Source organism: Lactuca sativa, chromosome 9, assembly GCF_002870075.4.
Source record: "Lactuca sativa cultivar Salinas chromosome 9, Lsat_Salinas_v11, whole genome shotgun sequence".
Classification (NCBI taxonomy): Eukaryota; Viridiplantae; Streptophyta; class Magnoliopsida; order Asterales; family Asteraceae; genus Lactuca; species Lactuca sativa.
In genome coordinates, this window is record NC_056631.2 from 68326446 (window position 1) to 68336840 (window position 10395).

Consider the following 10395-nt stretch of genomic DNA (forward strand, 5'->3'; position numbering starts at 1 on the left):
GTAGTAATAAATAGATATTAATTTCACTAATAAATTTACCTATTAATTTCAAAATTTCCAAAATTAAGGCTCATTAGTTTTTTTCTTTATTTAAATTATTTGTTTAAATATAAAAGATAAAAAAACATTTTCATTATAATAAATCATTATTTTTCTTATTTTCTTATAAATTCAAAATTCTCAAACATTTTGACCTTAATATTTAACTTTTTTTTAATTAACTCATATAATACATGGGTCTCACACTTAGTGTGTGTGTATATATATATATATATATATATATATATATATATATATATATATATATATATATATATATATATATATATATATATATATATATATATATATATATATATACACACACCATCTTATAAAGTGTTTATAAATGTGGACCCTTTACAAATTAAGACAATTGTCTTAAAACTCAAGGAAACAAGTTATGAACCTTTGGATCCAAAATGAACGGTGAGGATTTAATATATTGTAATCATTGTCAAAATAAAACAACGAATTAGAAAGAGGTATAACCCGAATGTGTGAATGTTGAACGGGTGAAATCTACAAAGAAATAAACCACACGGATAGCCAACTGGGCCGTTGATCTGCTACAACCATCCGACGATGTAAAATGAAAGCACACGGATCACCCCATTGTTGTTCGTCTACATCTATGCGTATAACCCCTCCTTAAACAAATCTCCTTTTCCAGTACTCTCGAAACAAAACCTAACGGCCGACACCAACACCCCTTACGTTATCCACCCATAATATTTGCTCTTTTCATTTCTCCATCGTCTCTCCCCATTCAAAATCTGCAACATCAGCCGACATCAATACCAGTCGGCTCCTCTTCAAACTACCATTAAGAACCACCATGATCTCTTCCACTCCCTTTATCACATCGGAGAGCTTCTCTCTCTTCTTCGTTATTGATCTTGTCAAAACCCTAGATCTAAAAACAAATCCATCTTAAGATTTGTTGGTTCGATTTTAGTTTCTACCAATTCTGTTAGGTTTAGATTTCTATTTAATTTAACATTTTATTTTTTTATACTAATTTGTGTTCTTACATGTATGATTCCTAAAAGTTGTATTTAAGTTCTTGCAGATTCATTTTTTACTTATTTGTCTTCATTTGTGTTCTTACATGTACCACAGTCGCTGCCTTGCTCCAACACAGTTACAGTTGCTCATATCTATGCACCAACACACATGAATTAAGTTTCCTATATCGTGACACAAAAGCAAGGTTATTAGATCCAGTTATTGTTTGTCTTACCTGGTTAGAAGTTCCTTATTTTATTGAGTTTTTATGTATGTTTTTTGTTTGTTCTCTTATGGATTTCTACTCTAACCTAACCCTCTTGCCCATGTCTCTGTATTCTACTGAAGAGTGCAAGGAATATATGGAAGAAAGTAGACACAGATTAGGCAATGACTTTTAAACATTGAATTCTTTACAAATATGTTTGTTTCTTCTTCGATTATGCTATTTTTCAAGCATTTAAACCATGTTTGCATTATTTATGTCTCCATCTTTGTACATGGGTTTAATACATGTATCTAATAGGGCTCATGTTTTTGTTTTCAGATTTAGCTGACTTCATCACCCTCTGTTCCTAGATATGTTCTTGGACTTGATTTTTTTTTTTTTTTTTTGTATATTTTGTTTTCATGTATTAATAAAAAGCTATCTATACATGAATAAAAAATGAAATCTTCAATGTTTGGCCATTTTTTGTTTTGGTGTATGGGGTTTATGGATTTTTCGTTTTTTTACATCTTGGTATAAAAGTAATCTATGTATAAGAATTGAAAAAAATTGATCATGAAGTTTTTAGCTTCTTGTGGAGAGATCATCTATACTTTTCCAATGAAAGTATATTGCATCTCCTTGAGCATGAGTGAGTGTTTTAATTAAAATGTTTATGAAGTGTTTTGGATTGTCTTAGTTTAGTCAGGAAACAGTAGACAAAATAAATAATTTTAAAGTCATTAGTTTTATTTTCTTTCAATCTCCTAGAAACGAAAGCAATGATTTAATTCTTTTATAATTTACAAAATAGTTACGTTGTGATTTTAATTTGTATGCTTCGAGCTGTTTTTGGTTGTTTGTGTGCGATTTTATAGTGAATTAGTTTCATATTTTTTGTAAAACGAAATTTTACCCAAACAAACCAAAGCTTGATAGGGGATAGAAAGAAAAAGCATTAAAGAAAAAAAACAACAAATAAGCTTTGATTATGACCATTCAAGCGGTAAAAGCTGCTAATTTAGTAGTTGAATTAAAAACTTGGATTCAACTTTCCACTAAAATAGAGAAAGTATTTTAAATTTATATTATAGTATTAATCATTTTTATTTGAATTAACATTTACATCTAAATATAAAACATTAGATTTGTATTTTTAATATCTTTGAAATTATTTATGAAAAATATATTTTGAAATTCTCATATAAGTCTTAGGATTTAAAATAATATATCATGGACAAATACAAAGTACTATAAGTTATATATTAAATTGTATTTATGATATATTTGTATATGTATTTTGTTATTGATTTGATAGTTAGCTTTAATAATTTTTTTAGAATTACAAATAAGATTGATTTCACTATATTATATAAAGGACAACACAGAAAAGACTTCTATGTAATTATCATAACTATGACTTTTTATAGGATTTAAAATGGTTTTTTATTTAATTTTAGTTTTATTTGAAACTAGAATCTTTCATTATGTTCTATTTCAAAATGGTCACTATTTTATTAAATATATTTTAAATTTAAGACTTTAAATAATAACCATAAATAATGGTATATATTAAACACATCCTATTGTCATCACCGGTTCACAACAACATTTAAAGTTCTATTCATTGTTTTGATAACTTTAGCTTTAACTTATTTTCCACTTTATCAAATTATTAAAATATAATTTATTGTTCAAACTTTGGTTTTATATGTTTTCTTATATATATTACTTTAATTCATATTCTCAAAATTTTATTATCTTTAATATATTATATTTAATAACAAATCTTTTGAAAATGTTTAAATTATATCGGATGTCACTCTCTGCTTCACCAAACCACCGTTCGAAATGGTTTGAGTTTTATTATAAAAATGGATGATGTTCTTGAAAATTAAATTGTAATCTTTTTTTATATTTATTCTTTTTGATGTAATTCAAATTTAAATATATTTGATTTTCAATAATGATAAAACAAAATTTGACTTTCTCTATTATTAGAAAAGTTTTCTTTTAAAAATCAAATTATTAATATAGTTATAAATATGAATTATTAATAGTCCTTTATTGAGTTTAATTGTTTTAGTGCAATATGAATTATTATAAATATATTATTTATACAAACACTTTTATTTAAATGTTTATATAAATCATTATAATAAGTCTTATTAATGCAAATATAAAAAAATGAATTTTATAGTACCGGAAACAAAACCCAAAAGAATGACAAAAAGAAGAAAAAACGATATATAATATAATACTTAACTTTTTACATGTTCATGTAATGTAGTCTCGCAAAAAAGTTATCATTTTTATTTTAAACGTAGTTCAATATTTTTGTAATTAATATAACAAATTTTTACCTTTTCAATTCAAAATGGAAACTTATCATCATCTGAACAAATGAAACTAATCGCTGTTAGTTGTCAGATAAAATGTAATAGATGGAAATTACTATTTGTTGTCCGTCTAAAGACAACTGATCTCCGAAAGGAACAAATCGCCAAAATGAAACAAATCGAAACGAAAGAATTTAACGACCACCGAAATGACACTAACTTTCGTTTGGAAACTAATCGCTCGAATGAAAGAAATCGCCGCCGCATCGCGCGGGTACGCTACTAGTATATATATATATATATATATATATATATATATATATATATATATATATATGTTTAGGTTATTCTATTCAAAGTAATTACTGTGTTATTGCATACATAAATGTGGACCAATCAATTTTACTTATTTTAAGAAAGTGATTAATGTGTATTATTGAATTAAATATAATTGAAAAATATCATCTAAATTAATTACAAGGGTATTTTAGTCAATCAATATAGATTTAATAAAGGAAAATTACATATTTTAAGGAATCATAGATTCTATTAATTTTAAAAATCCGATTTTACGAATTATAATTCTTTTTATTCGGATATTCTGACATAATATGTTTATGAGTATATTCAAAAATAAAAATATTCTTGAAACATAAATAATAAAAATATTGTGGAACCTATTTCTTGATCATGAATTTAAAAACTTCTTGTAGAATAACAAATTTCTGAACAATCAATTGAAGAATAAAAACAGAAAATACATTATTTCTTATAGAATACAGGTAACAATTGTTAAAAATTATATTTATTGTTAAAAATAAAAATAAAAAACTTTCAAAACGGGAAAGAAAACATCAAAATCTAACAATGACACTAATATATTCTAAAAGAATAATGTTGCTTAGAATCAATTTCAATTTTGTGGTCCGTTCTTCAAGTATCAACTTCTGTGAAAACAAAACCAAATTGTAGTTATTAGCAAATGAAAAATAAAAAACTAAATTTCTTTGGAAAAATATGTGGACTTGGAATTGCACCAAAACCAATAACTAAGAACTGTAGAACATGCATAAATCAGTGAGAAAATATCCATACTCCATTCATTAGAATTCATGATTCCATTCCAACATAATTGGAATTCGTGATTCCATTCCTATAGAATTGGAATCTCACCAATATCATCCATTGAATCATCTATAGAAACAAATTGATTTTTATCATATAAGAAGAAGTAAATTTGATATGAAAATAGTGACAAACTACCTTCACTTTGTACTTTACATATAAGAAGAAGGTCATTGATACAACCTCTTTAATTTTTCATGAACCTGGTCCGCCATCAGAAGAGAAGACCAACGATCAGAGTAAGGATAAGGGCCGACTCCTTCACATGGAAGAGAATCAGCTGCAGCAGTAGCATCCGACGACAAACTACCTTCACTTTCAAGCTCCGTCACTGTTTGCAGATATTGTCACCATGCACCCCAAAACAATAGAAAGCAGCACTTCTCAATCTCCACGACATGAAAACAATAGGCATGTTTCAAATCTAAGAAAGAAGCACTTCTCATCTTCACGATATATACGAAAACAATATAGGCATGTTCCAAATCTCCAAAGAGCGAGTTAATTTATAACTACTAAATACATAATAAAATTTGTATAGATAGATAAACGACAAAAATAGTGTTTATTGGTTTTACATAATTCGATATAAGAATCATAATTTAGGCAGAATTTCGTATATGCCCTTGCTAAACAACTAAATATCATATTTATCCAGCCTAAATTTTAAATATCGTATTTGCCCTTCTTAATGTTTTATAATATCATATATACCCAAATATATTTTTTTGTTAATTTTTATTGATTTATAATCCTTTTTTGCCATTTTAAAATCACTAAAACTAAAAACAACAATCAAATGGACAATATTGCTCTTCCTTTACAAATCACACGTTTAATTCATTGGCTCTCAAATTCAAACAAATTTAATTCATGTAATTCCTCACGATTGCAGTTCTAAATTGCAATACAATAATCAAACTCCAATGCAACGTGCCACATACCAAATATAGGACAAATAAGAAAGCATGATCATGTAATCCTTTTGAATAATAAACACTCACCTGAAGTGTGAATAAAAATATAATCCTTTTGAAAAATGTTCACCTTCTTTGTCCATTTCCGAACTTGTTCAAAAGATTCCTTAGCCTCAAACATTTGTAGTTGATTTTCATCAAAATCTGCCAGCTTTCTAAAGAAAAAGCTATTGAAGAAATGGATACTTTCATCAGCAGGTTTGATCTTCTTCAGGTAAAAAAAACTAAAGCAATAAAACTCAGTTTGATGTTAAAGTCAACAATGGTATCAGTGGTAAACTTCTTTAGATGCAACAGCTGAAAGTCTCTTTTAGATATAGAAATAGAATCATAAAACTCTCTAGTCAGAACTCCATTTAAAATTAAGCTTTTCACTAACTTTTGGAGGAAAATCATATGTCGAACAGTGTGAGTCGGAGACCATGGAAAATGGTCGGAATTGGAACCCAATTCCACCCTAAAACCCATGGAGTTCAATTCACATATCCTATATTCTAATTTAGTCCACTTGCAGCTCGTTGAGAAATTTTTTGAAGGCATGGTTCTTTCGATTTCAAGCATGTATATCTTTGAACAAAATCATAATGAAATAAACTAGTGATTAAATTTAGGGATAGTATACACCAGAGAGACATGAAAGAAGTTGAACAATTGAATCTATATTCATGTTAATTCATCTTGATCGCAACTATAAAAGAATTTGAAAAATTGAAACTAGGAACCCTAAAAACGGAATTCGCATTCTAGATGATTGAATATTCTGCTTTCTGATGAATACCTGAATCTCGGATATAATATGCGGCTTCGAATAAAAACTGGTAATCGATCGATGTAGCATACGACGTTGATCGGCGTTGAACATAGGCGAATAAGTATATGCAATCGGAAGGAAGAAAAGGATGCAAAAAACGTGTTGTATTGAAATTTAGACTAAGGGCATTATTGTCAATTTACAATGTTTTTCTTAATTATAGTGATTTTAGATTATAAAAAACAATTATAAATCAATAAATTTAACAAAAAAAATAGATTTGGGTATATATGATATTAAAATACATTAAGAAGGACAAATACGATATTTAGAATTTAGGCTGGGTAAATATGATATTTAGTTGTTTAGCAAGAGCATATATGAAATTCTGTCCATAATTTATGAAGAAAATGTCTGAATTAAAAAATACTCTCAAAAGAGCGAGTTAATTTATAACTATTAAATACATAATAAACTTTGTATAGATAGATAAACAATAAAAATAGTTTTTATTGGTTTTACATAATTCGAGAACAAAAGCATTTTGAGACTGGATATAAGAATCATAATTTGTGAAGAAAATGTCTGAATTAAAAAAATGCTAAGCGCATTGTGGCTAAAGTTGTAATTTTGTCTAACAAAATTGAGATATATAGACATTAACCTGGGTCCATTAAGTTTTTCTAATCATTATACTGAACATTATTTCTCATATATATTAATGCATGAGAATTGAGAAGTTTAATGAAATTATGAAATTATGAAATTTAGCGATCTCTCTATATCTCTCTCTCTCTCTCTCTCTCTCTCTCTATATATATATATATATATATATATATATATATATATATATATATATATATATATATATATATATATATATATTTATTATGTTATAAGTCTAACAAAATAAATAAACCAGTTATCAAAAGTCAAAATCAATTTTAGTTAATTAACCGGTTATCTTATTTGATTATAAGCACTTACAGCATACAATAATGGAAACTGATTAAAAATATATTTCTTTTATGTGGAATTTGGTATTTTTATTAGTTAATGTAAATTTATTCTACTTTTATCCTAGGATACCTTCTTGCTGGTCAACCTGCATCTTTGTGCCCCCAAAGAGTGCATGAGTGTCCATGAATTCACAAGACAACTCCAATGAGTACTTATGTTGGCTATTCAACACTTCAAATTTGACTTCCCCACCATTTCTTACCTTTTCTATATCCACTTCTATATAGATTTGATATCTATATTCCAAACATACATATCAAATCACTCTAGGTTTGATCCACTTCAATTCTGTCACAAAAAGTACCACTCTCTTCTGTTTCTTCTCTCATTAATTGATTCATTCTCAGCTCCAAGTTCTCCAGCCCCATCATGCATGTTATTTCTTCGTCCCTCGTTGTACGCTCTAATTTACTGCTGATAATAAGTTATTGATCTCCTTGCGTTTCTTATTGTCATGTGCATGTTTTATTTAAGCACTTAATTCATTTGTCCAGTTTAGATAACCATAATCCCCATGCTAAGAAGTTGTGTTTAGTTTGATAATCGAAAATATATTGTTGAGAGCTATGCATATGCTAGTGTGCAAACTACTTGAAAACTGCTCATTTCGCGACTTCTATTTGTAGGTAATGCGTTTATATGATTTTCCACTAATGTAGAGCCAGACACCTTGACGTCTGTATTAACGACAGCCGTCTGTCGCTAATGTCTATTGAGTTTTCCCACCCGGCCACACACTCATTAGAGACCCATACATGCTCAGCGTCTACTGTTTATTGACGCCAATTATGGTCGCTAATGCACAAGCTCTGCGAGTAATCCACGTCTTGCTTTCTTGTATGAACGCTACTTGAAATGCTCAGTAGCCGCGTCCTCATTGTCATCATATTCTCCTACAAATCTTATCACTTATTATAATACATGCATGCCAAAATGTAAACTACTTGAATATTAGCAATGGCAATAGTCCTCACTAATGCCGACTTAATGTCCAACAGGCACTCTCACGATGATCAGGCAAGAGTCAAGATCCCGCTTGAGTATATATCTTGGAATTAGACGTACCTATGAGTGTTGTCGTTCATCCGAAGCTTTTTCAAGCTTACGATGGTTACGACTGATATTAATATCTATCTCTGAGTTGCCACTCTTCTTTAGCGACATTCTTCCTGTTGCAAATGCCCCGAAAATGATTTGCCTCGCATCAGGGGTGTTTCCGTGCTCTTTATTACTTCAACCACAACCTTATCACTGAAAATTCCTACTACGCCTACTCATGCTCATGTACACAATTATATTGAGAACTTAATTCTCATTTGATCCCTGTAGCGTCACTAATGCCTAATTTAGCATCGGAACTCATATGTTGCCAAAAATATATTGATGATGTGTTTGGACGTTTTGTAACATTCTTAGTCGTATTATGATTAAAAGCTTGAAATTGGTAACCATTTTAACCGACATCGAGAAACTGGCCAGGCGGAAAAGTTAAGGTATTTTCTAAGCATTTTATATATCTTTTTTTAGATTTTTCCAACTTATTAATTCTATTAATAGCTAGAACGATTATATGGTTCAGTATTGATTTCTGGTTTATTAACATGATAATTTTAGGACATCCATATAACATCATTTTTACCTCAAACTTTTGTTAATCACTGGATTTAACTATTTATAGTTCTATTAAAAAACGATAACCACAATATCCTAGTCTCATGCATACATATAGAATATGAGAGATGTAGGAAGCTATTCCTGTATAAGACCATGCGCAAAAGAAACCAAAAAAAAAATGGATGATAAGTTTTCCTATAAGTCTCTTGGCTGTTTTAAAATTTTGATTCAATTCTATTACACGAATTACATATATTATACGTGTGTAATTGGTTTTATTACAGGTTAGACATCGATTATAAGTTTTCCTATAACTCCTTTGTTTTTAATAACTACATATTGATATTTATGGGAAAAGCATTTTTTTCGTTGCATTTCTACACTGAATACAAAATTCAAATAGTAAAAGACATTCCATTATTACTTTCAGAAGATTACTTTTAGGACAAGGCAATGTCAAAATTCTGAAAAAGAAATTGATAATTTCGCCATCCTTCAAAGGAAAGTTCTGCTGATTGATTGTTGGCATAATCATCATACTCTCTCTCTCTCTCTCTCTCTCTCTCTCTCTCTCTCTCTCTCTCACACACACACACACGCACACATCAAACCCTATGTATCCGTCTTTCCGTAGATGCAAACTTTAGCTCTAAGCATACTGCATTTCCTTTTTGAGTACCCTAAAAAAGCTGAATACATATTTGTAAACCACTAAACATATTTCTAAATGTAGAAACCCTAGCTACATACGCATGCATGTTTGTAGCAGTATATGTATCTATGTATGCACATTTCTTCTCCTTTTCCCATGTGTTGTCTCTTACACTAGATATTTGTTGTTGACTCATGACACATCTTTTTGATAACTTCTTGGTTAATACGTGAGGGTTGGTTGTATTTCTTGCATCGTATAGAAGACCCTTTTAGCCAAAGAGAGTTTGCATGATCGTTGTTATATAAATGGAGCACGCACTGAGCAAAAACTGAAAAATCTACTGTAGTTTTCCATCGAGTGCTTCTCAACAATATGATGAATGATATATGATACTCTAAAGCTTGAATAAAGGAAATGTGAAAAACATAAAACAGAGCATGCATGCGTCTGTCAGATCATAAGCAACTTGATAGAGCCCATTACATTTATAACAAATGATGCTTTTATCCCAAGTAATAATTATAAGACACACAACAATTAAGACGACCCCCATGCCTAAAATATACTATTCATCAAACAGTCCCTTGAGTTTTAGTTATGATATCATTAACTTAATTGACACTAATTAATTAGGGGAATATTGTCTTACCAGGTATAAA

The 10395-nt window shown here is 29.0% G+C and overlaps 1 long non-coding RNA gene across 1 annotated transcript; it reads left to right on the forward strand.

The window, feature by feature from the left end:
- The first annotated feature begins 544 nt into the window (after positions 1 to 544).
- Positions 545 to 1737, forward strand: LOC111901629 (uncharacterized). The gene is made up of 2 exons (XR_002853569.2): positions 545 to 1016; positions 1162 to 1737. It is a non-coding gene; the product is annotated as an uncharacterized LOC111901629 (long non-coding RNA).
- The last annotated feature ends 8658 nt before the right edge of the window (positions 1738 to 10395 follow it).